The 27,080-nt window shown below is 37.6% G+C and overlaps 1 protein-coding gene and 1 pseudogene across 12 annotated transcripts in view; one reads left to right on the top strand and one right to left on the bottom strand.

Annotated features, from left to right (window-relative positions):
- The window catches only part of DENND1A (DENN domain containing 1A), a 538,445-nt gene that overhangs the window by 230,772 nt on the left and 280,593 nt on the right, over window positions 1-27,080 (top strand). The window lies entirely within an intron of this gene.
- LOC118970502 (U6 spliceosomal RNA) lies at window positions 16,246-16,346 on the bottom strand (annotated as a pseudogene).

The raw sequence follows: 27,080 nt of genomic DNA on the forward strand, positions 1-27,080 counted from the left end.
TGACACCCTCCTCCTATTTCCAACACCTGATAACAGATCTGTTCTCTAGAACAGATCCCTATAGTTTTGCCTTTTCTCAAATGCCAAAAAAATACAATTATATGATCTGTACCTTTTGGGAACTTTCACATAGCAGAAGCATTTGAGATTCTTCCATGATGTGTGTATCAGTGACTCATTCCTTTTTATTATTGAGTAGATATTCCATTGTATGGATGTAACCACAGTTTGTTTTCCATTCATCACTGAAAGACATTTGGGTCGTTTCCAGTTTTTGCAATTATGAATAAAACTGTTGTAAACATTTGCATACAGGTTTTCTTTTGTGTGTGTGAACACAAGCTTTTGTTTCTCTGGGGTAAATATCTAGGAGTGGGATTGCTGGGTCATATGCTGAGTATATATTCAACATGACAAGAAACTGCCAAACTGTTTCCCAAAGTGGCTGTATCATTTTGCATTTCTACCAGCAATGCGTGACAGTTCCAATTGCTCCACATATTCACCAGCATTTGGTATTTTCAGTATTTTCTTATCGTAGCTATTCTGTTAGGTGTTAGTGGGATCTGTTGTGGCTTTAATTTGCATCTCCCTATTGACTGGTGATTTTGAGCATCTATTTATGTGCTTACTTGCCATCTGTGTATCATTTTTGGTAAAGTGTCTGTTCAAATCTTTTGCCCATTTAAAAAATTGATTTGTTAGTTTCGTTATTGAGTTTTAAGAGTTTTCTAAGTATTCTTGATACAAATCTTTTGTAAGTTATATGATTTGCAGATATTTTCTCCAAGTCTGTGGTGTGTGTGTGTTCATTCTCTTAACAGTGTTTTTTTTTTTCACAGAACAAAAGGTTTAATTTTGATAAACTCTAACATAAATCAGTCTTTTCTTTTGTGGATCATGCTTTGGTGTCGTATCTCGAAACTGTTTGCCTAACTGAAGGCTACAAAGATTTTCTCCTATGTTTTCTTTTGGAACATTTATAGTTTTATATTTACATTTAGGTCTATGATCCATTTGAGTTAATTTTTTTTAAGGTATGAGGTTGAGATTTTTTTTTCTTTGTATATGGATTTATAGTTGTTCCAGTGCCATTTGTTGAAAAGTCCATCTTTTCTCCATTAAATTGCCTTTGCATTTTTGTCAAAAATTGACTACAGTTGTGTGGGTCTGTTTCTGAACCCTGTGCTCCTGTACTGGTCTGTGTCTATCAATACTACACTGTCTTGATTACTAAAGCTTTATAGTATGTCTTGAAATCAAATAGCATGAGTTCCTTCTCAAAATTGTGTTTGCTATTTTAGTTTTTGGCCCTACTACATAAATTATGCTTTTCTAGTTCCATGGCATTTGATATCTGTGAAAATCCTACTGGGATTTTGATGAATATTGGGTTGAATGTATAAGATCAGTTTTGGGAAACTTGACATTTTAATAGTATTTGAGTCTTTTGATCCATGAATGTAGTACATCTCTCCATCTATTTAGGACTTTTTCTATTTATTTCTTTGATGTTTTGTGGTTTTCAGTATACAGATTCCACACTTTCTTTGTTAGGTTTATACATAAATGTTTCTTTCCTTATTGTGCGTGTGTGTTTGTATACTAATGTAAACAGTACAGTTAAAAAATCAAATATTAGTTTTCCATTTCTTTCACTCTAACTTACAATCTTTGCTTTCTGATGGTATTTTCCTATCATTTAAGATTTTTAGCAAGTAAAAGTTGTATCTTGATGTTTGTTCTTCTTTGAGTCTTTATCTGTTTGTGATCTCACTGCCCTTGCACCATTTTTGTAATTATGATGTCAAAGTAGACAACTTAAAGGGATACATCTGGGAGGATCTGAAAGGGCGCTTCTCTGTATAGGTGGATTCATTTTTCTTTATTTTCCTTCCCTTTCCCTTTCTCTCTCTCTCTCTCTCTCTCTCTCTTTTCTTTTCTTTCTTTCCTTTTCCTCTCTTTCCTTTTCCCTTCCCTCCCTCCCCCTCCCCTCCCCCTCCTTCCCCCTTCCACTTCCCTTCCCCCTCCCCTCCCCTTCCCTTCCAATATACAATTACAAGAGCAGCATTGTGGTTTCTAGATTCCCCCCATTATCAAGTCCCCCCATTACAGTCACTTTCCATCAGCATAGTAAGATGCTGAAGAAGTCACTACTTGACTTCTCTGTGCTATACTGCCTTCCCTGTGCACCCCCCCCTCCCATATTATTATGTGTGCTAATCATAATGCTCCCTTTAGCCCTTGTCACTCCCTTCCCACCCACACTACTCAGACCCATTCTCTTTGGTAACTGTTAGTCCATTCTTGGGTTCTGTGATTCTGCTGCTGTTTTGTTCCTTCAGTTTTTCTTTGTTCTTATACTCCACAGATGAGTGAAATCATTTGATACTTGTCTTTCTCCACCTGGATTATTTCACAAGCATAATGCCCTCTAGCTCCATCCATGTTGTTGCAAATGGTAGGATTTGTTTTCTTCTTATGGCTGAATAATATTCCATTGTGTATATGTACCACTTCTTTATCCATTCATCTACTGATGGACACTTAGGTTGCTTCCATTTCTTGGCTATTGTAAATAGTGCTGCGATACACATAGGGGTGCATATGTCTTTTTCAAACTGGGCTCCTGCATTCTTAGGGTAAATTCCTAGGAGTGGAATTCCTTGGTCAAATGATATTTGTATTTTGAGTTTTTTTGAGGAACCTCCATACTGCTTTCCACAATGGTTGAACTAATTTACATTCCCACCAGCAGTGTAGGAGGGTTCCCCTTTCTCCATATCCTCACCAACATTTATTACTGTTTGTCTTTTGGATGGTAGCCATCTTAAGTGGTGTGAGGTTAGGATGTGGTTTTAATTTGCATTTCTCTGATTAGCAATGTGGAGCATGTTTTCATGTGCCTGTTGGCCATCTGAATTTCTTCTTTGGAGAAGTGTCTGTTCAGCTACTCTGACCATTTTTTAATTGGATTATTTGCTTTTTGTTTGTTGAGGTGCATGCGCTCTTTGTATATTTTGGATGTCAACCCCATATCGGATATGTCATTTATGAATATATTCTCCCATACTGTAGGATGCCTTTTTGTTCTGCTGATAGTGTCCGTTGCTGTACAAAAGCTTTTTAGTTTGATATAGTCCCACTTGTTCATTTTTGCTTTTGTTTCCCTTGTCTGTGGAGACATGTTCATATTCAAGAAAGTTTTGCCTATGTTTTTTTCTAAGAGTTTTATGGTTTCATGAGTTACATTCAGGTCTTTGATCCATTTTGAGTTTACTTTTATGTATGGAATTGGACAGTAATCCAATTTCATTCTCTTACATGTAGCTGTCCAGTTTTGCCAACACCAGCTGTTGAAGAGGCTGTCATTTCTCCATTGCATGTCCATGGCTCCTTTATCATATATTAATTGACCATATATGCTGGGGTTAATATCTGGACTCTCTATTTTGTTCCACTGGTCTATGGGTCTGTTCTTGTGCCGGTACCAAATTGTCTTAATGAGAGCTTTGTAGCAGAGCTTCATTGAAGTTCGGAAGTGAGATTCCTCCCAGCTTTATTTTTCCTTCTCAGGATTGCTTTGTCTATTCAGGGTCTTTTTTGGTTCCATATGAATTTTAGAACTATTTGTTCCAGTTTGTTGGAGAATGCTGTTGGTATTTTGATAGGGATTGCACTGAATCGGTAGATTGGTTTGGGCAGGGTGGCCATTTTGACAATATTAATTCTTCCTAGCCACGAGCATGGGATGAATTTCCATTTATTCATGTCCTCTTTAATTTCTCTTAGTAGTGTCTTATAGTTTTCAGGGGATAGTTCTTTCACTTCCTTGGTTAGGTGTATTCCTGGGTATTTTATTCTTTTTGATGCAATTGCGAATGAAATTGTTTTCCTGATTTCTCTTTTTGCTAGTTCATCATTAATGTATAGGAATGCAACAGATTTCTGTGTATTAATTTTGTATCCCGCAACTTTGCTGAATTCAGATATTAGTTCTAGTAGTTTTGGAGTGGATTCTTTAGGGTTTTTTGTGTACGATATCATGTCATTTGCAGACAGTGACAGTTTGACTTCTTCCTTACCAATCTGGATGCCTTTTATTTCTTTGTGTTGTCTGATTGCTGTGGCTAGGACCTCCAGAACTATGTTGAATTAAAGTGGGGAAAGCGGGCATCCTTGTCTTGTTCCTGATCTTAAAGGAAAAGCTTTCAGCTTCTCACTGTTAAGTATGATGTTGGCTGTGGGTTTGTCTTATATGGCCTTTATTATGTTGAGGTACTTGCTCTCTATACCCATTTTGTTGAGAGTTTTTATCATGAATGGATGTTTAAAGGTAGATTAGTTTTGAGACAGAATCCATGTTTCCTTCTTTCAACAGGTGCCCTCTCAGCATTTTAGAATTTCTTTTGTTTTGCTTTGCATATGAGAATACAAGTCAACTTATTTTACTTAAGAAAATCTAGTTTAAAGCATAGATATTAACTTCTAGCTTAATAAAAATGAGGCTCTTTAGTGGACACTGTGAAAAGCGATGACATTTTGTGCATTTTTATTCTTAGACAACTAAATAAGAAAATAGTTTCTGGGAAAATAGTAGCAGCTTTTACCTTCATTGTAGTTCCTTCAGTGGCTCTATACTATCTCCTGCTTATGTTTTATTGTTGTATACCATACATACTTAGAGTGCAGCCAGGTAGAGATAAGCTATCATGACTTATACTTTTAATATTCAGTATCCCTTTTAATTCTGATGACAACTGTATAAATTGCTGATAACAACACTGAGCTTCAGTGTGACAGGGACCTGACAAAGGTTCAAAAGCTGCTTGGAGGGCATGAGTTGAACATAGGCCCTTGACCACCAGAATCCTTGGTCTTCCCCACTCTCCTCTCCAAGAGGGTCTTCTCCAATTTTATTACCTCATGGAGTTTATTTTTTTGGGTGATGGGAATCCTTTGAGAATGTTACAAAAACCCCAGAAACTATCTCCAAAATATGTCTTTGGATGTCCTGGAAAATGTAATAGATACTAAATGTTTTAACTGAACCCCTTCTTTGATCCTAGGTTAAAAATCCGTATTGAAGATCTCTTCTTTACACAGTTTTTTCCTAGATGTCAAGAACCACCCAAGTACCTATCATGGCTGCTTGCATATGGGCAGCTGGTAGAAGCTGGGTCCTTCTACTCTCTTCATTCATTCTTTCATGCTTTGTGCTGGGTCCTGAGGGTGCAGCTGTGAATGAAGCCCTATCCATGTCTTCAAGGGCTTCATGGTCTAGTGCCTATTGGAAACTTTAGCCAATGGCTAAAGTTCATTCAGATGATACACGGAGTCATGGAAGAATCTGGATTTGTAGCGAGAGTTGGCTTAAATCTTAGGCAACTTATTATTGAATTATCCTAGGCCTTTGTGTAAAGAGCATAATGATGATAACACCTACCTTACGTTATTTCTTAGTGAGAGCTTTTCTTGGTAAAAATGTTTGTTTCCAGAAATTCAGTTCCTGTAAAGTCTTAAGAAGAATGCATTCTTTAGACTAAGCTTTCAATAAAGTTTAGTCATTATTAGAAATTAAAATGTTCTATTTAATAGATATTTGAGGGTGCATCATTACTGTGAGCACCTGTTAATGGAGATGGACATATAAGAAATGTCATGGCAACACAAACTTTGATATTTAAGCTCTGTATTCAGTACTATTCAGCAAGATTTTACTGAAAAATTGTGAGTAGAAATTACATTTGTGTAGTTTTTCTTGCTAAAAGCTGTACTTGTTTTTTATTTTGTCTTTTGCTGTTTACCTGTTAGAATCCAGTTTATAAGTGACCACATAGGTATTTCCTCAGGAAGAAAACTGCCTCAAGACTTCCATGGCATAATTTGTGACAGGATTAAGTTATGCCACCTTTGAAGTCAGCCACAGCCTGAAAGCACAAGAAGTTGTTTACAAAGGAGCCCATCGATTCTCCCTCTTTCTCTGGAAGCATCCAAGCAGTGAGACTCACACAATCTGTTTGGCATAGTGGCTGCTCTCAGCTGGCCTGGGGCCCTCCTGCTGCTGGGCAGAGGGAGGATGCGCCAGTGCTCTGCTTGTAGCTGAGCAGGGCCCGCCTGCAGATCTGCTTGTGCTTAACTGGGGCCTTGCAACTGTGTACCACAGCCCGCCGGATTCGTTGTATTATCTTTTCCTTAATATTTTCCATCTGGCCAACAATGACCTATAGAGACAGACACAAACCAAGGTTTGAATTTTGAGGAGTGTGATGCTAAAAGGCTTCCAAATCACTCTCTAGAACCTGTAGTCATGGGCAGCTGCCTTTGCATACTGGAGTGAAGAAAACTTGTTCTCAAGTTGGTTTGCAAAGCATTCAGTCACATCAAAGACCTGAGCCATTCAGCTTTTAAGTGTCTTAAAAGGCTTTGTAAATTCTGTCTCTGAATGTTGCTGAATTTTAGCATTTAACTCACAATTATACTACTAATATTGAAACTTTTTAAGCAAAAATGCAATGAGGGTCATGAAGAAGTTTCATATTTAACTTCTGAATTTTTAGCTATATCCAAAGCTTTAACAATTAGTGCGGCTTGGGGCATAATTTGTGTCATTGCTCTCTGAATGGCACTACAACTGCAGGGACATTTTACTATTAACTTAGAACTCATTGAACATGGGATTTCAAAATTGAGTAAAAGTTTCCTCTGAATCTGTCTTTGCTAGGAATTTTCCTGAGGATGCCTTTGTTAATGGCTTTTGAGCCAGTTTGAAAGTTTCATGGTTTTGAGTCATTAGAAGCCCATTTAGAGTATTACTCAAAATAAAGTGCAAGTTCAGATTTGACAATTTGATATCAGCTATCAGAGAACTTTGGGATAGTTTTTTTTTTATAGCTTGATTCTTTTAGGAATTGCTAATCATCTTATTCTTTTATTCTCAGATATATTCATTAGACTAAGAAAGGTGAGTTGCTCCTCCCTTATTTAGAGGACAGACCTGTGCCCAGAGAGGTTATGATCTGGCTTCTGTGGCACAGCCTTGGAGAAAAGACTGGGGAGTCCTGGCCAGACATTTTGATGCTCAGAGCTCAAGTCCATGCTGCCACCTCCTGTCTGCATCTTAGCTTTCATTTTAAATCAACTGGGCTTTTCTGAAGTTGGCTCAGTGAATATTTTTGCAATTTTATGCTCCTCTGTCTTCTCTCCCCTTTCTCCCTTTTGCTCCGTCTCCTCCCCCTCACTCCAGGTGGTTAACTCTCAGTGCTAGAGTTGAAGACAGATTTGGCCAGGGGCCAGCATTGAGAATGCAGTGTTTATTTTTCAGTACCACTAAAGGATGAAATTCATACCAAAGTCTCATTAGGAAAATTTAGGTGTGTGTGGTTTTAGAAGTTGATTAGATGTTCCATGTGTGATCTGGATCCTCCCTCTCTTCATTCTCCTCGAATGAGTGGTGCTTGTTTTATATTGTGGCTCTCAATTTTCACTCTAGGGTTAGACTGAGAAGTGTAGCTTAATTGGAGCAACTCAACTGACTTTAAAAATGGGAGTGAGCATCAACTGCTAAGACTACAGAGGTTAGACTAGTTCAGTGCCTTTGAGAAGAAGAAGCAAGGAAGCAAGGAGAATTTGGAATTTTCTTTTTTAACAGTCAGGGCAGCAAAGAGAGATTGTTCTAGGATATGATTAGTGTTAGTTATAGTCCATTCATTCATTCAGCAAACGTTGGTTCATTTACTGCATTCTGTGAAGCAGGCCATATAGAGATGAGGTGTTTTTGTGGTAGGTATATAAAGGAGCAAAGCCCCAAGGGTAGTAGGAAGTGAGGTGAGACCGAAAGGGCAGGTAAGAAGGCTACCTGGGAGGAGCAGAATTGGATAGCAGAGGCAGGGGCCCAGAACCAAGGGAGCGTGGTGGCTCTGCAGAGTGGCAAGTCATGCAGTGTGCATGGATCAGAGTGGCTCTGCAGGACCAGAGAGCAAGGACCTCACATGCCATGTTGTGGCTTTTGGACTTGAACCTGAAGTCAGTGAAGAGTGACCTGGAGAATCTTAAGTAAGGGAGTGACACAATCAGATTTGTGGGTAAGAAAATCATTTTGGTTCCAGCTTGGAGGAGTGAGTTATAGGTCAGGAGAGAAGCTGTGGGGATCTGTGTTAGGGCAAAGAAGGAAGGGAAGAGTTGAGTTGGGAGACAGTGAGTAAGTAAGCTTGCAGTCTAAGGCAAAAGACAGTTCTTAGTTATACACTTAGAAAGTATACTTTATAATCTGAAAGTCTTGAAATCTGATAATCTGAAAGTCCTGTTTTTTGTAGTTAAATCCCTAGCGTTTTGCCTTTTAAATGCTCATTGGATGTTTGTTGAATGAATAACTGCCATTTCTTTTGGGCAAAGGTGGCTGGTTTAGTCTTCTGATTTCATTTTGCTTAAACTAGTATTGTTTGTGTTCCTAAATGTATACTCACAACCCATAGGACCGAGGCAACCCGCACATATATTGGAAGGCAATATATAAGGAAGCCAATCTTGGATTTTAAAACTTGCCAATAATAAGCAAGAATCAGTGGTAAATAGTCATGGACCAAACTATTAAAAAAAAAAGATAAAGTTAATTCTGCTAAGATTAGTCTGGAAAGAGTTTGAATGTATTTTAAATAGTCCTTGTAGTCAGAAAAGTGAGCATTTGTACTTGTTGCTGGGCCTACTAAAAAGACTGTATGTGGGTGACTAACAGAATTGGAGGGGCAGTTCCGATCTTTTGCTAGACTGAGCTGGGTCCTCTGCTTTGATGACATTTGAAGTTGCAGGCCCATTAATGAGAATACTTTAATTATTCTCAGACCAATCTTTCTTCCTCTTCTTTTTACCTTTGTTCTTATCCCCTCTCTCCCCCCCCCCCCACCCTTGGCCCCTCAGCATGTGCAGACCTTTCTCCATTAAAGAATAAGAATATTTTCCCTTGGAGCTCAGGCCATCTGAGACAGCTGCCTCTTCTGTCCCCCCATCCTCTCTTGTTTTCTCTGTTTTAGACTTAGATAAGGGTTGGGGTGAAGGAAACCTTTTTTCTTCTCTTGCCAGTCCACTCTACCTGCTCTCAGGGACCTTTCCCTGTTTGAATATGTGGTGATTTTGAACTACATTTTGAAGTAGAAGGTACACCCTCCAACTAAAAGTTCCCATATTTACTTGATGATCATGGTATGGAGGGAACAGTAACTGAATATGCTGTCCATTTTCAGGATGAGAGTTGAATCACAGCCAGCTGAGTGGTGGTAGTTGCTGAGACAGTGTGGCACAGTGAAAGGAGGGCAGGCTTGAATCCATGGCATTGAGTTTCAGTGTTGCTTTCCTCATTCACCAGATTAATGACTTTGGGCAAATACTTACCTGGGCTGCTTTTTCCTTCTCTTTAAAACAGGGATTAATAATACCACCAAAATCTCATTTGTTATAGGAAATAACAGCTATTATGTGCCAGCTGTGTTTTGACACCTACCTAGCAAGTACTCTCTGGGGGCAGATGTCATCATAATTGTCAACCACAGCAGTGGCAGCCTGGTGCAGTGTAGAGAGAAAGGGCCCAGGAGTCTGGACACAGTTTGACTCTAGCTCAGCTGCATGCTCGCAGTGTGTGTGTAACGCCGAGCAGGGTACTGAGTCTCTGAGAAAACTGAGAGTGGTGATGTCTCCTTCACAGGGCTACTAAAGATAATGAATGAAAGACACTAGTACAGACCTCGGTAAGGTGTAGACACTGATTGTAGTCTTTTGTTACTATCATCTGGGCTCTCCTTCCAAAAGAATGTTTTTCCAACAAAGCCTCTAATTCCTATGGCAAGTCAGTTTTTGCCCCAGGCTGTGACTCTCTTAATGTTACTGCAGCAAAAGAATGCCCAGAAAATAATCTTTCCAGTGTCCCTCTGGACCTGGAATGTATGAGAATGCAAATGCAAACACGTAATCCTCAACGTGAATCTTTGTCGGAGACTCTTGTTTCAACTGACTTGAGAAATTGCCCCCAGTATGGAAAGGATGTCAGGACTTTAGCCAGAGCTGCAACTATAATCACATTATTTTGCTGCTGCTCAGTGGAGCTAAGAAAGCTTAAGAGTATTACCATCTGGGCAAAGCCAACCAATGGTGAACTGTGAACTGCTTACCAACTTAACAGAAAGTCTTGCTACCTCATTCATTAATTAGGCCTTTATGGCACACCTTCTCTTGGTTGCCTGGTAACCGTAATAGCAGTCATTAAATTCTGTCATTTTGTATTAACCCTTTGGCCCTGGGTGGATTGGGAGCCCCCACCTTAACACTAATGCATTTTACATTAGTACCTCTACCTGGGAAATCCCATTCCCTTGACACATAAGCCGTAAAGAGCAAATAGCCAGAATCCAAAACCAGAGAATTTCCTTTTTCTCTTCACATTAGTGTATGTGCTTTTAAGGCTTTACAAAATGTATCTGTCAGGATGGAGGCCATTTCCCAATTTGCTGACAGACATACGTAACATACACCCAGCAAGATGAAAAGACAACTAGCTTCCCAGAAACCAGGAGCCGACTGTGACTTCCGTGGGCTTATGGAGGAAGGAGCCAGTGTGAAAACCAGATGGGAGAGTTGTTAAGAGTTGTAGGTTTCCAAAATTGCCTTTGTAGCTGCTTTGCAAAAACTTGGATTGTACGTGCAGAGGGATAGGGGCCATTCCAACAACACAGTGGTTGGCATGTAAGTGATGAGTTGGAATGGTGGGGAATAAGCTATGTACTCTGGCAAAAGCTCTGAGGAAGTGGAATATCCAGAGGGAACCTCCTGGAGACTATCGAGGGCTCCTGCAATGCTCTGTCTACTAAGTTGTTTAAAATTACATCAATGTAAACAAGGTGTAAAAGTCCTAAATTAAAATAGGGTTTAGGAATGAAAAATGATATATCCTCTATTCTTGAATGGACTGAGATAGTTTGGGACATGTGCAGTATAAATAAAATAATTTCATTTCACAGAAATACTTATTTTTCTATTATTAGAAGCAGTTTAGGTTTTGGTGTTAAACCTAGGTGGGAATACCCACTCCACCTGGCAGCTGTGTGATCTTGCACAGTTGGCTTTCTTTTTGAGCTATCTTTCCTTACCTGTGAGATGGAGACAGTCATTCCCCTCACAGGATTGTTATAGGGATTAAATGAGTTGCTCTATATACATCGGCAGTCAGAACTTGACCATAGTATGGACTCCATTCATTTTTCTTAGCAAACACATATTGGAACTATTGTGAGTGAGAAGAAACTCCATTCTCATGAAATTCACAGCCATGCTTAGTATCATATCCTTTATTCCTCAGTTTATCAGTAAGGCCCAGAGAGGATGTGACTAGTCCAAGGTTATCAGATGTGAGAGTACTATCTGGGTCACTTGGCTAATCTGGTGGTCTCCCAATTAAATTTTGTGTATAATGCCACCAAGCATTGCATTTTAGGCTACAATATGACTGTACTCCTTGGTATATTTTAGATAGGTACTTTGGCAGGCAAAAGGAAAAGGTGATACCCATTCTCCTTAAAGTTTTCCAAAAAATAGAAGAGGAGGGAATACTCCCAAACTTATACTATGAAGCCAACATCACCCTAATACCAAAATCAGGCAAAGACCCACCAAAAAAGAAAACTACAGACCAATATCCCTGATGAACATAGATGCAAAAATACTGAACAAAATATTAGCAAACTGAATTCAAAAATACATCAAAAGGATCATACACCATGACCAAGTGGGATTCATCCCAGGGATGCAAGGATGGTACAACATTTGAAAATATCAACAAAAAGAGGGACAAGAACCACATGATCATCTCCATAGATGCTGAAAAAGCATTCGACAAAATTCAACATCCATTCATGATAAAAACTCTCAACAAAATGGGCATAGAGGGCAAGTGCCTCAATATAATATGATAAACCCACAGCTAACATCATACTGAACAGCGAGAGGCTGAAAGCTTTTCCTCTGAGATCAGGAACAAGACAGGGATGCCCACTCTCCCCGCTGTTATTCAAGTTAGTACTGGAGGTCCTAGCCACGGCAATTAGACAAAACAAAGAAATACAAGGAATCCAGATTGGTAAAGAAGAAGTCAAACTGTCACTATTTGCAGATGACATGATATTGTACATAAAAAACGCTAAAGACTCCACTCCAAAACTACTAGAACTTATATCTGAATTCAGCAAAGTTGCAGGATACAAAATTAACACACAGAAATCTGTGGCTTTCCCATACACTAACAATGAACTAATAGAAAGAGAAATCAGGAAAACAATTCCATCCACAATGGCATCAAAAAGAATAAAATACCTAGGAATAAACCTAACCAAGGAACTGAAAGACCTATACCCTGAAAACTACAAGATACTCTTAAGAGAAATTAAAGAGGACACTAACAAATGGGAAGTCATCCCATGCTCCTAGCTAGGAAGAATTAATATCGCCAAAATGGCCATCCTGCCCAAAGCAGTATACAGATTCAATGCAATCCCTATCAAATTACCAACAGCATTCTTCAATGAACTGGAACAAAAAGTTCAAAAATTCATATGGAACCACCAGAGACCCCAAATAGCTAAAACAATCCTGAGAAGGAAGAATAAAGTAGGGGGGATCTTGCTCCCCAACTTCAAGCTCTACTACAAAGTCACAGTAATCAAGACAATTTGGTACTGGCACAAGAACAGAACCACAGACCAGTGGAACAGAATAGAGAATCCAAACATTAACCCAAACATATATGGTCAATTAATATATGATAAAAGAGCCATGGACATACAATGGGGAAATGACAGTCTCTTCAACAGGTGGTGCTGGCAAAACTGGACAGCTACATGTAAGAGAATGAAACTGGGTCACACTGTCCAACCCCATACACAAAAGTAAATTTGAAATGGATCAAAGACCTGAATTTAAGTCATGAAACCATTAAACTCTTAGAAAAAAACATAGGCAAAAATCTCACGGACATAAACATGAGTGACTTCTTCATGAACATATCTCCCCTGACAAGGGAAACAAAAGCAAAAATGAGCAGGTGGGACTATATCAACCTGGAAAGCTTCTGTACAGCAAAGGCCACCATCAATAGAATAAAAAGGTATCCTACAGTATGGGAGAATATATTCATAAATGACAGATCCGATAATGGGTTGACATCCAAAATATATAAAGAGCTCACACACCTCAACAAACAAAAAGTAAATAATCCAATTAAAAAATGGGCAGAGGAGCTGAATAGACAGTTCTCTAAAGAAGAAATCCAGATGGCCAACAGGCACATGAAAAGATGCTCCACATCACTTGTCCTCAGAGAAATGCAAATTAAAACCACAATGAGATATCACCTCACACCAGTAAGGATTACCACCATCCAAAAGACAAACAGCAACAAATGTTGGCGAGATTGTGGAGAAAGGTGAACCCTCCTACACTGTTGGTGGGAATGTAAATTAGTTCAACCATTGTGGAAAGCAGTATGGAGGTTCCTCAAAATGCTTAAAATAGAAATACCATTTGACCCAGGAATTCCACTTCTAGGAATTTACCCTAAGAATGCAGCAGCCCAGTTTGAAAAAGACAGATGCACCCCTATGTTTATCGCAGCACTATTTACAATAGCCAAGAAATGGAAGCAACCTAAGTGTCCATCAGTAGATGAATGGATAAAGAAGATGTGGTACATATACACAATGGAATATTATTCAGCCATAAGAAGAAAAGAAATCCTACCATTTGCAACAACATGGATGGAGCTAGAGAGTATTATGCTCAGTGAAATACACCAGGTGGGGAAAGACAAGTACCAAATGATTTCACTCATATGTGGAGTATAAGAGCAAAGAAAAACTAAAGGAACAAAACAGCAGCAGAATCACAGAACCCCCGAATGGACTAACAGTTACCAAAGGGAAAGGTACTGGGGAGGATGGGTGGTAAGGGAGGGATAAGGGTGGGAAAAAGAAAGGGGGCATTACAATTAGCATGTATAATGTGGAGGGGTTACGGGGCGGGCTCTACAACACAGAGAAGACAAGTAGTGATTTTACAGCATCTTACTACGCTGATGGACAGTGACTGTGAAGGGGTGTGTGTGGGGGACTTGGTGAAGGGGGGGAGCCTAGTAAACATAATGTTCTTCATGTAATTGTAGATTAATGATACCAAAATAAAATAAAATTTTAAAAAAAGGAAAAGGTGAAGTCAAAAGTAGCCAAATTCACTCACCAAGTACACGTTATTTGTATCAGACTTAAAAACTAGATTATGCATTTGCATTTATGGCTTATGTGATTACAGTAAGATAAGCCCACTTAAAAATATTGGCATAGTTTAAGAAGTATACATAAACATTTATTCCTCATGCCTCTGTCCCACTAAGAATGTATGTGATAATAAGAGCATGTGGGATTTTAAGTGGCTACTGTTTGTGAACAAAGCAGTAACTTCCCTGAAGGAGTTTTGTGAATTGGGAGAACTCACAAAGGCAATTAATTTTGTTCTTCAGAGCAGTGCCTCCGCTGCGTTCGTTTGTACTTCATGCAAACTTAAATTATAACCCAAGAGCCAGTCCTACCATGATCCGATTTGATACTTAGTTTTGATTTTATTAGTAGTTGTCTTTAATAGATGTCTTGTCATGTAGGTTTCCTGATTATTAGTAATTTAAATAGGCTCTGAGAATGAAAGAAAACCACAGGATGAAACTGATGGACTGTGACTACAGCGGTCTTCCAGCTTTCAAGGCAGCTGTGATGCCTCGGCAGGCTCCCTCCTCTCCCCCCATTCTCCCTTTTAAGGCTGTGAACACTCTTTCAGCTAATGCTGAAAATGAGAGCTTAGTACTGTCACTGTGTGGGAACCGTCAAAAGCAAATGGGCGTCATAAGTGTTCTTTCCTCTTTGAAGGTAAGTGTTGTCCATGGGTCTATTCTCCACTTGATTGAATCTAATTTGACCCAGGAGTAGAGATCTGTGAAGATGCTAACTGAAAAACAATGCGTGTAAAAGTAATTTCCCTTGTTCGTATGCTGTGCCTTCCCACCACTCTCGAGAATTGCTTATAGTGTTTTTGTGAAGGGAGTATGTGAAGATTTGCTTTTCTCTGCTATGCTTTTGGTAGTAGCCAAGATCATATTTATCCTAAAAGAGGCTGCTCCCTGGAGTGCTCCAAAGCAGTACAAGTCATACTCTTAAGGGGCATTTGTTGTGGATTTAAGATCCAGTGTGAATTTCCCAGAGCTCTAGTCCTGTAGTTGTTGGCTGTGGAATCTGGTACTTTAGCTTAGTTCTAGCTTATTTTAAACCCAGAAATTTTCTGCCTAACATCTAAAAACCAACTCTAGGTAATTTGCTAAATGATTCTACTCACTCACTGATTAAGCATGTATTAAGCATCTACCTTATTCAGGCACTTAGGTAGGTTGAGGAAGTTATTTGGGTGACTGAATGAATGAAGAATGAAGAACTATGCCTTCTGTCTGTAGGCAGCTCAGAGTCCCTTATGGGATGGTCTGACCAAGGCCGTTTTCATAGGAGTGAGTTTTAGAACATCATGCCAGTGTGATAGCTGTCAACCCAGGGTCTCAAGCCTCAGAGGTACTTTTTGTAACAATTTGTATTCTCATTCTCTTGCTAATTCAGAAAAGTTAAATGGTAATCAAATGCATTTTAGAAGTGAGTGAAAAATAATTTTTAAGAAGTCAGTGAAATCTGTTACTGAGAAATGTTTGTTCCCGACCACCAACCTGTGGACTCTTATGGAAAAAGACCTAGAAGGGAATCCATTTCAATTTATCTGTTCCCCAAATTCTCCCCATTGTTTTATAGTCATGGTAGTGTTCAGGCATGTGAAATTGTGCTGCTTGCTTCATGCCACTCATGGCTCTCTTAAAAGCTCTGAGAGCCGCCCCCACCCCTTGGCCCCAACCTGGTGGTGCACAGCATGGCCTGAAGGAAGCCACCTGCACACTTTCTCAGCCAACCTCACCACAGGGGCTGGTGTCTGTGACTGAAGCAGAGTCAGTTAACAGGCAAGAGGACAGCAACCAGTCCCAGGCCGCCAGAATGACTTTTTTTGAAGTGTTCAAGGTTAAGTGCCGATCACCACCGCTCAGACTACCCAGCTAGCTGTATATTGTCCAGCATAAAATGCCATTACTTTGTCTTCCCTTTACTTGACCAATGCTAGCATGTCTGCCAGACAAGAATATCTCTAATAATACACATTAATTTTGCACAGGGGCCATTCTAATCTTCTCTGTATCGTTCCAATTTGAGTATATGTGCTGCCGAAGTAAGCACCACATTAATTTTGAAGTATGTTTAGATGGTTTTTGTTTGTAAGTCAGTTGGTCTAGCTTCATATAAAGGGACATCATTTTGTGATTTTTTTAAAACCTCCCCTCCCTATATGAAAAGGAATAATGGCAAAGTCACACATCTCAAGTCAAATCACAGCTCTTCTATTAATGAACTCTGTGTCTCTGGGCAAGATATTTCACTTCCAAATTTCAGTTTAGAGATAAAACATAGTTAACTGATTCATATCCTCTCATTATTATGAGAATTACATATAATGTATTTAAGAATAATTGGCATATTGTGATGTTTAGGATAGTTTAGTCTTCTTCATATTCTCACTCTTTCCCTTCATTTTAAGATTTATTCATTTTATTTACCCTGGTTTGTAGGGAAATTGTATACTTGTAAATGCCATAATAAGGAGTTTGTGTAGAGCTATGATGAAAAGCCCAATGGCCTGTGGCCTTACTTGTATGAACAGGCTGTGGAGAAATGGAAATACTTTTCTGAATTGACCTAAACCAGTGGTCCTGTACTCTAATCTCTGATTCCCAGATGATAACAGATGTCTCTTAAGTGATTCCAGGTGTTCTGAACATAGAGGAACCTCTTATCTGCCACTTCCACAGTCACTCCTTAGAGCTCTTTTATACTGCCTCTTTAATAGTGTTTGAAGGATCAGGATTCCTTGACAGCTGTTGGAACTCTAACTCCTGACTTGAAGGGACGCTGCTTTCAGTCCTTAGGTGATCTCCAGACTTTCATGCTGTACTGTTTGATTCGGGCCCACATGCCAAATAGTTTTAATATGTTCTTTTTTATGAAACAGATTTTTGTCATGTCCAGGAGATTTCCTGCCGGTAGCGGCTCTAACTTTTTCTCACCATCAAGGCATTCCCTGCCCCTTGTTAACTCTCTGCCAGGGATTTTCTGCATACTTCTGTTCACAGTATTCATGTTGGCATCCTGTAGGCTATGACACCTTCCCTAACCACCTTCAGAATTCAGTACTCCCTCTTCCATAATTTGAAATGTTTTATGCATACTTATAGTTTCATTATTTTATAAAATATAATAAGAATTTTAGAAATTTTATAAAACTGGTGTTTCATGTTTACTTTGGGGAAATTCTCATTTCTCAAATCCAAGCTTTACTTCTGTAGCAGGAGCTGAGGTATTTAGGAGGTAGAAATTTCTGTCAATTAAATCGGATGGACATTTGGAAGACAGAATGATGTAGTTACAGTGTTAGACTTGATTTCTTATCCTCTGCATTTTAATAGCTTTATGATCTTGGGCAAGTTACTTTTCCTTCTGAGTTTTCCCATACTAGGTTATGTTCATATTTTTTTTATCCTCTCCTAAATCCAGTTAAAAGAAGGGGAGTGGAAGTATTGGCTTTAGATGGAGAAGATACAGACACTTCCTGTGTTTCAGCAGAGGGGGAGGATGAAAGGGTGGGTATGGATCTGTGTATACACCTGGCGTCTGGCCCATGTAGTTTCATCATGGTAGTAGTAATGGCTCATATTTATGACATACTTACCCTGTGCCAGGCACCATTCTAAATGTGTCAGATACACTTATTTAACTTCCATAACAACCCTATGAAGTTGGTAGTACTCTTATCCATATTTTAGAAATGAATAAATGGGAGCACAAAGTGGTTAAGTAACTTAACCAAAGGGCAAAGCTAGAGTAAAGGTCATGGGTGAATCTGGTTCCAGAGTCCACACGTATAGTGGTACTTACTAAATGTTTACTGAATGAATGTGTTGTTGGAAAGTTGAGGCAACTCCTGTCTGTTAGCTTCTAGTTTCTTGAAGTACATGGGAAGATCAGATACTGAGAGTGAGGAAGTGTGTATGGAGATAAGGTGTTTGAGTGACGAATGGAGATTTAAATAGTTGGGTAGACTACCTAGTGATAAAAGAATTACTGGAGATGTTGAAGGCATAGTTGATACTGTAGACTTTATAAATATAGACATTTTAGAGGTATGTTTGTGGGGTATTTTTTCCACATATCACTCTAAATATAGGCACAGAAAAGGTAAATAGTTGGATTCCTTAAGAGATAAGACCTTTCCATATATATGTGTTGAGAGGAAAAAGAGACATGGGCCTTTCAGGTTCCTGAAATGATGGACCACAGAACTAAGCTGGATATGGCAGGAATAAAGAAAGGTGCATCTGATAAATAGGGAGAATGAAGAGACTATCAGTGATAAGGGTGAAGAGTAGGTATGCTGGAGATGTAAGATGAGCAAACACTTGGGATAGGAAACTAGGATAGGAATTGGGAAGAACTAATTAGTGATTTCAGAGGCTGAGCAGGTTTGGCAATGGGAAAAGGTCATGGGGAGACTAACAGAGGAGGTGGCTGAGCAGTAAAGAAGCTGCCAGAAAATGGCAGGTCATTGAAACACCTGAAAGAACAGGGTGTTGGATGTCTGCCCTTGTCAAGTGTGCAAATAGTATTTCTGCTTTTAGGTAGCATTTCATGGTAGCAGTGTAGCTGGAAGGCATAACTTAATCAACTTATATATAAATATAGATGTGTATTTGTTTATTCCTTTTCATATACACATTCTCAAGTACACGTTACTCATCCAAGTAGATGGGGGAGATAATTTGAAATGATCTCTTTCAAGGTCTTTTAGTTATAATTTTTAGGGAGTGTGAGGTGTCCCTAGCAACATTTAAAAAAACCAGAATTTCTTACAAATGCTGGCGAGGATGTGGAGAAAGGGGAACCCTCCTACACTGCTGGTGGGAATGTAAATTAGTTCAACCGAAGTGGAAAGCAATGTGGAGATTACTCAAAAAACTAAAAATACAAATACCATTTGACCCAGGAATTCTACTCCTAGGTAGGAATTCACCCAAAGAAAACAAGATCACAGATTCAAAAAAACATAGGCACCGATATGTTTATCGCAGCACTGTTTGCAATAGCTGAGACATGGAAGCAGCCTAAGTGTCCATCAGTAGATGAATGGATAAAGATGTGGTACATATACACAATGGAATCCTATTCAGCCATAAGAAAGAAACAAATCCTACCATTTGCAACAACATGGATGGAGCTAGAGGGTATTATGCTCAGTGAAATAAGCCAGTCAGAGAAAGACAAGTACCAAATGATTTCACTCATCTGTGGAGTATAAGAACAAAGCAAAAACTGAAGAACAAAGCAGCAGCAGACTCACAGAACCCAAGAATGGACTAGTGGTTTCCAAAGGGAAAGGTACTGGGGAGGATGGATGGGAAGGAAGGGATAAGAGGATTAAGGGGTATTATGATTAGCACACATAATGTGGGGGAGGGGAACTGGGAAGGCAGTATAGCACAGAGAAGGCAAGTAGTGACTCTATAGCATCTTAATATGCTGATGGACAGTGACTGTAATGGCATGTTGTGGGACTCCATAATAGGGGGGAATGTAGTAACCACAATGTTGCTCATGTGAAACCCTCATAGATTGTCTATCAATGATACTTTAATAAAAAAAAGAGCATTCAAGTAAGACATGAGTTTAAAACTTGTTCTGTCAATTGCTGGCTACTTTAAGAAAGTAAACTTGCTGAGTTTGGGATTCTTTGTAGTGGTAATTCCTAATGCATTGAGTTGTGGCAAGGATTAAATAGCTAGTGTAGGTAAATGCCTGGCACATAGTAGTTCCTGAACAAATGTTAAATTTCCCTTTCTAATACCCTTTTTACCAATTCCAGGGATTTTTAGATCATTCAGCTTGAGGAAACGGTAATGTTTCAAGTTTCTTAAAAATTCTAAGTAGCAAGTTTGCCATATATTTTCCAGCTTTCATGAGTGTGGCCAAATTTTAGTAGGAAATTTGCTAGGTTCTATCAGAAATACAGTTCACAATGTAGGAACATTATATCTGCCAGAATTGCCCCTGCAGAGGTTGGCATATCTGGGTAGACAGTAGCCATTGCTGAGCAGCAGGCCATGCACCAACAAGAGAGTAAGCTTTGGTGTTAGAGCAAGGCTGGTATTTGCAGAAAATGTAACGAGGGTGTGGGAATGTGCTCAGGGGAAGGGGATGGAGAGTAAGAGCCCTCTGACATTTGTTTTCTGAGGTCAAGTTCAGAAGTTAACAAAGCAGAATCAGTGCCAGGGCAAGCATAGAGACTCAAGGAAAATCGTTTGGGGAGATTGAGTCAGGGAATTATTCAGAGCAGAGTTGATCCCTATGTGACAGTCAGTTCTTGGTTATGACAGGAATCCCACCCAAAAGGCATGAGAACAAACAACACACCTTGTCACCTAGAAACTGGCTTGGAAAAGAGAAGTCCCTGGAACTAAGGAGACCTAGTACAAAGGAGCCACTGAGCTGACAGGAGACTTGTCTGCTCCATTTAGTCCTTCTCTCTGATAGGATTTTATAATGCTTGGCATCTTTGCTTTTAGACTTGGAGCAAATCTGACCATTTTCATTCCTGCTAGGTTGGAGAGTGACAGCTCTTGATATGCTGACCTGCTGGCTCAGGGGTGAATCTAGGGGAACAGTAGGCAACCGAGAAATAGCCAAAAGAGGCCAAGACAGGAGTAATTATTTCAGTACCATAAATGAAATTCAAGACATATGTGTAACCCAGGGTCCCTTACTTACTTACTTATTTTTTTTTATTTCTTCATTCATTTTATTTTTATTTTTCATTCTTTTATTAAGGTATCATTGATATACACTCTTATGAAGGTTTCAGAAGAAAAACAATGTGGTTACTACATTCACCCTTATTATTGAGTCCTCCCTTCCCCCCATACCCCATTGCAGTCACTGCCCATGAGTGTAGTAAGATGCCACAGAGTCACTACTTGTCTTCTCTCTGCTACACTGTCTTCCCTGTAGGCTCACCTATTTATTATGTAATACCTGAAAGTGAAGTATTAAGCCAGTGACGTGAAGAAATCAAGTGATCATTCATTAAGAAATTAGAATCCAGTTAAAAACAAAATACAGTTTTGGGTATTGAGAATGCTGAAAGGGTATAAAGTGGAATAGCACAAGAGTTTTCGTTACTTTTTTTATAAATTCCACTCCCAATTGTGTAATCAGTACATAGTCATTGCTCATACTAACCCCCTGCTAAAATGAAGGTGCTATAAGGAAAAAGAAGAAAAATATCTGCATGTAGCCTTACCATATGCTAGAAACATTTATGACATATTCCTTTAGTGGTTTTTCATATACTTACAATATCTTATAAAGAAGTATTTAAAATGAAAATCTAGTCATGAATGTATTTGGGTTGTGATGAAAATGTGCAGCATTCCAATAAATTGACAAAGTGACCCATAATGCCATCTACCCAGAGAGCTTATGTGTCCAAAATATTATGCAAGCAATAGATATTTTTATTGTATAAAATTAAAATATTATGTAAATATTTAATTAAAATTATATAGGTACAATAATATAGGTCAAGTTTCCTTAAATTCCAGTTCCCTATCCAGAATAGAACTTTTATGCATAGTTATTATATGTCTTCCTTCGTGCATATGAAAGAATAGAACTTATGTATGAGGTATGATAAGAAGAAACACTTGAGAATCTACTGCTCTACTTAAGAACTTGACCAATTACATTAAAACTACTGTTGATGGACACATAGGTTGTTTCTAGTTGGGTTTTTTGTTTGTTTGTTTTGCTATAACAGATACCGCTATTGTGAATAATCAGAAGAAAAATTCTGCAGGCTGCTACCACCACATCTGACTTACCTCCAAGTTTGTCCATGTATTCTACTTTCTTTCCTCTTATCAATGTGTGCCATTGATATAGTTATTCTTATGCCACGTTCTCTTGACTTCTAAAGCTTTAGAGTGAGTATTGAAGATTGGTGATATATATATGTTCCAACTCTGTTCTTTTTCTAGATTGCTTTAGACATTATTTCTACATGTATTTTAGAGGTAGCTTGTCACTTTCTACAAAAAACATCTGATGAGGTTTTATTGGAATTGTGTTGAATCTGTAGCTCAATTTAGAGAGAAAATATCCCAATATTGAATCTTTCAGACCTTAAACATGGCATACCACTCCTATTTATGTATGTCTTTCTTTAATTTCTTAGCAGAATTTTATACTTTTCAGTTTAAGGTCTTACATGCTTTTCTTAACATTTATTCATAGATATGGTATTTTTTTACAGGGCTATAAATATAATTGTTTATTTTATTTTATTTACCAGTTGTTTGGTATGCATATACATTTGATTTTTGTTGTATATTAACTTTGTATCCTGTGACCTTGCTAATTTCAGTTATTTCTTCTTACAGTTTTTTAACATTCTGGAGGTAATGTAAACAATCATGTTCTCTACATTATAAAGACAGTTTTAAGTCTTCCTTGTTATGCCTTTCATTTCTATTTCTTATCTTACTGCACTGGCTAGGACCTCCAGTACCATGCGGAACATTGGCTGGTAGTGGTGAGAGCAAATATCTTTGTCTTGTTCTCAGTCTTAGGGGGAATAATGTTTAACTGTAAAGTATAACAAGAGTTATAGATATTTTTTAAGAGATGTTCTTAAAGCAAATAAAGTTTCCTTCTATTCCTAGTTTATTGAGAGCTTTTATTATGAATGGGTATTGAATTTTGTTTAATCTGCATCTGTTGCTATGAATATCTGATTTTCTCCTTTATTCTTTTGAAATTAAATTATAATTGATTTTTTTAATGTTCTAACTCACTTGATAATGATGTTTTATCCTTTTTATATATTACTGGAGTTGATTGACTAATGTTGTGTTTAGCATTTTTGTGTATGTGTTCCTGAGAGGTATTAGATTATATGTTTATAATGTCTTTGTTCAATATTGTTAGGGTTATTTTTCTTCTAGCAGTTTTACGTTTCTACCATTCACATTGAAATTTCTTGCTTTTCTTCTTTTTTAATTTCTTGTTCATTTAGACCACATTATGGATAATGCATCTAGGTTATTTTTCGGTTCACTAATACTACCTTTACTTGTTTCTAATCTTTTCCTTTTGTGGAGTTCCATTTGATTCTTTTACAGATCTGCTTTGTTGTTCGTAGTCTTTTGTTTTCTACTCATTTCCAATCTTTAGTTTTTAAATGTATTAAATAGCTTGTTATATTTCTGTATCTGATTATTTTAGTGGTCCATAAAGCTGTATTTGTAGGACATTTTTGAGATCTTGGTTAAATTTGAATCGGTCTCCAATAGATCTGTATTTCAATTATGCTTCTAGCTATCACCTGCAGGTACTAATACTTATGCTACTCTATATTTATGTTTACTATTTTATCAGGTTGTGGTAGTTGAATTTGGATTAATCTGGATTCCAAATCCCTGTGAGAGCATTCTTTTAGTTAGAAATTGTCAGTGGAGAGATTTGCTTCTACCCTCTCATCAAGAATGCAAGATTTTCTTCTGGCAGAATTTATTCAGTTTTTTTATTCTTAACACTGCATATGTAGCCTTTAAGCACTTAAGTTTTAGGTTGTAGTATCCTTACGAGTTTCTTAGACTTCACGTCCTTTCACTCCTGCTTTGTATTTTCCTCTTTGGGAACTCAGCGTGCCCATAGTCTGGTAAAGAGCTTCAGGGGAGAAGCCAGCTTTGTTGCTAATTTACCTTTCTGAGTTCCAGTTTCCATGTCATTTTCTGCTCTCAGGAGTGTTTACTTTTAGCAATATGCTTAAAGTGTGTGTGTGTGTGTGTGTGTGTGTGTGTGTGTGTGTGTGTGTGTGTGTGTGTGTGTGTGTGTGTGTGTGTGGTGTGTAAGAGAGGTGAGAAAGAATTTATAATCTAGTTTTTAATTTTATCAGTTGGAAGTGTTTTTCAAAATCCTCAATCTTCCATATGCTAAAATGGAAGATCTAAAGAAATGTAAACACACATACACTAAAATTCACCAGTTTTAAGTGTACAGTTTAGTGAGTTTGACAGATGTATATAATTGTGTAACCACTACCATAGTCAAGATACATAACATTTCTGTTGCCCTCAAAGAATTCCTTGTTCTCCTTACCTCCTGCAATCTGGCCCTAGGCAACTACAGATCTGTTTTCCTTCACTGTAGATTAACTTTGTCTTTCCTAGGATTTTGTGTAAGTGGAATCATACATTATGTACTGTTTTATGTGTAGTTTCTTTTGCTCAGGATAATAGTTTGGGATTCATCAATGTTATACATATGAATAGTTTGTTCCTTTTTATTGCTGAGTAGTATTCTGTTATATGAGCATATATCCCAGTTTACTTGTTGATGGACATGTGGGTTGTTTCCGGGTCTTTGGTTACTATAAATAAAACTGATAGGAAATTTATGTTTCAATTTTTATGTGGTCATAAGATTTCTGGGCCTTATGGTATAATGACTTCATAGGAAACTTTGAAATTGTTTTTCAACAATATATAAGCATTTTTGTTACTCTTTCTCACCACTTAACAGTATTGTCAGTTTTTTTCATTTTAGTCATTTTATTAAATTATGGTAATATCTCATATGGTTTTAATTTGCATTTCTCTGATGACCTACCCATGTTGAAAGTCTTTTCATGTGCTTATTTACCGGAAGATACTGCGTATCCTCTTGGTGAAATACTGTTCAAATCTATTGACCATTTTTAAATTGAGTTCTTTGTTTTATTATGACTAAATTGTAGAGATTCTTTATATATTCTGGCTATAAGTCTTTCATTAGTTACATGCTTTACAAATAATTTTCTCCCAGTCTGTGGCTTGCCTCTTCTTATTCTTAATAGTATCTATCATATGTCATAAGGCTTTAATTTTAAAGTCCAGTTTATCAATTTTTTCTTTTATGGTTCATGGCTTTTGTGTCCTATGAAATCTTTGCATAACCAAAGAGCATGAATATTTCTTCTATATTTTCTAGATGTTTTATAGATTATCTCATATTTAGGTCTTTGATCCATTTTTTAAAATTTTGTAATGTATTGATTTTGTAATGTACTTAATGTAGTCATTGATTAATGATGTGAGATAAGGAAATGAGTATTAAACATTGTGAATTGAAATTTAAAAAACACGGCTTCTATGATACCATCAAAATATGAAGTACTTAGAGATAAATTGAACAAAATAGTTTCATTACCTAGACTCTGAAAAGTATAAGACGTGTGTGAGGTACATTAAAAAAAGATCTAAATGAATGAGGAGATAAACCATGCTCATGGATTCATAAGGACTCAGTTGTCAGGATGTTATGATGGTTGATTTTATGTGTCAGTTTGGCTAGGCTATGCTGTCCCCTTGTTGGCCACACACTAGTCTTGGTGGTGCTGTGATTAACATTCATAATCAGTTGGCTTTAAATAAAGGAGATAACCCTCCATTATATGGTTGGACCTCATGCAGTCAGTTAACGGCCTTAAAAGCAAAAGGATTTTTCCTGTGGAAGAAGGAATACTGCCTCAGGACTGCAACATAGAAATCCCATCTGACTTAACAGCCTGCTGGCTACTCTATAGATTTCAGACTCAGGACTGCAACAGTACCCCTTACTTGAGTTTCCAGCTTTCTGCCTGTCCTACAGATTTTGGACTTGCTTGACCAATTCCTTAAAATAAATCTCTCTGTTCTTCTGTGTGTGTATGTATGTATATGTATATATGTGTAGATAACACATATCTAAGTCCTCTGTGTTTCTGTTTCTCTGGAGGGCTTAATTGATACAGATGTTAGTTCTTTCCAGATTCATCTATAGAATCAAATGTAATACCAGGAGTCTAAATTTCTAAAATTCTAAATTTTATTTAAATTTTTCTAGAATTCTGATTCTAAAATTTGCATGGCAATTTATATTGCAAAAGACTGCCAAAATAAGTTTTAAGAAGAAGAATAAGATTGGAGGAACCATACTATCTGATTTCAGGTTTTATTGTAAAGCTATAGACACTGTGGTATCGGCACAAAGATAGACATACAGCTTGTTGGAACACAATAGAGAATCAGTGATTTTTTGACAAACGTGCCAGGGTCATTCAAAGGGGGAGAAAGATGGTCTTTTAAAACAATGTTGATGGAACAATTGGATACACACAGGAACAAAAATAAAACTGACTTTTGAATAAATGTATTTTTTTCAATACAAAAGAAGAAAATAATTATCTTTAATTCTACCATCCAAAAACAGAAATTGTGGTAAATTTCCTTTTAGTCTTTCCTAATAATATATGTAATATACATACTATACATGTGCACATATTTTAAAATTTATGTATTTGAGATCATATATCTTTTTTTACTTCATATTCTTTTAACATTAAAACTTTTTGAAGGACATTTTAATGGCCACATAATGCTAAATTAGAAGGTGCTCCATACTTTACCTAATGATTCTTTACTGTTGGAATTAATATTTTAATAACTGCCATTTAGTGGTTACTTTCTATCTAGAAACTACTAGGCACGTTGTATGAATTGTACTATTGAATCCTTACCACAGCTCTGAGATATTTAGCTCCATTTCAAAGAAAAGGAAACTAAGAGTTAAGTAACTTCTATCTCTAATGTGTGAAGCTTCTGTTTATAATCAGATATTTTTTATTCTAGTACCTGAGAACAATATGCTGCCAATATCTAGTCTCTATAATTTCTTTTGCTGTTATAAGTTCTGAAGTGGATATGTTTGTGTATAAGTCATTGTCTATGATTCAGACATCTGAACTTTTCTTCTTCCGACCCTACATATATTTTACCCATCCTCATCCAG

Source organism: Manis javanica, chromosome 2, assembly GCF_040802235.1.
Source record: "Manis javanica isolate MJ-LG chromosome 2, MJ_LKY, whole genome shotgun sequence".
Lineage (NCBI taxonomy): Eukaryota > Metazoa > Chordata > Mammalia > Pholidota > Manidae > Manis > Manis javanica.